Source organism: Coffea eugenioides, chromosome 7 (assembly GCF_003713205.1).
Source record: "Coffea eugenioides isolate CCC68of chromosome 7, Ceug_1.0, whole genome shotgun sequence".
Classification (NCBI taxonomy): domain Eukaryota; kingdom Viridiplantae; phylum Streptophyta; class Magnoliopsida; order Gentianales; family Rubiaceae; genus Coffea; species Coffea eugenioides.
Window position 1 is genome coordinate 3,304,262 of NC_040041.1, and position 667 is coordinate 3,304,928.

The following is a 667-nucleotide window of genomic DNA, read 5'->3' on the forward strand; positions in this document are numbered from 1 at the left end:
GGCCAGAGGGGGCGGCGGGGCGGAAGAGGAAGGAGGGGGAGGGGGATGGGCAGAGGGGCAGCGGCAGGGCCAGGGGGGAAGGCGGGCGGAAGGCGGGGGGGAGGGAAGGCGGGCAGAGGGGGCGGCGGGGGGAGGGGAGGAGAAGGGGAAAGGGAGGAGAGGGGTGGCGGTTGCTGGCAGGCTGCTGGGGGTGGCGGAGGTAACGGTGAAGAAGAAGAAGAAGAAGAAGAAAAAGAGAAGAAAGAAAAGAGAGAGGAAAGAAAAAAAAAGAAAAAGAGAAGAAAGAAAAGAAAGAGGAAAGAGAAAGAAAAAGAAAAAGAAAAAGAAAAAGAAAGGGAAAGAGAAAAAAAATAGAAAAGGAAAAAAAAAAGAAAAAAGAAATTTTTCACCTTATAAAAACTTCTACAAAATTTTTCACCTTACAAAAATTTCTACAAAATTTTTTCAAAAACTTCTACAGTGCACTACAGTAAAGTTTTAGACAAACTCCCAAAAAACTCAGGTTCCAAACAGGCCCAAAGTTTTATACAAACATCCAAAAAACTCACCTTCCAAACAAGCCCCAAAGTTTAGCAGAATTATACTCTCCTACCGATGCGCGGGCCAGTCCCCTAGTATATATATATATTATACCTCCGCTACGAGGTACCATTTCGGAGGAGCTGAG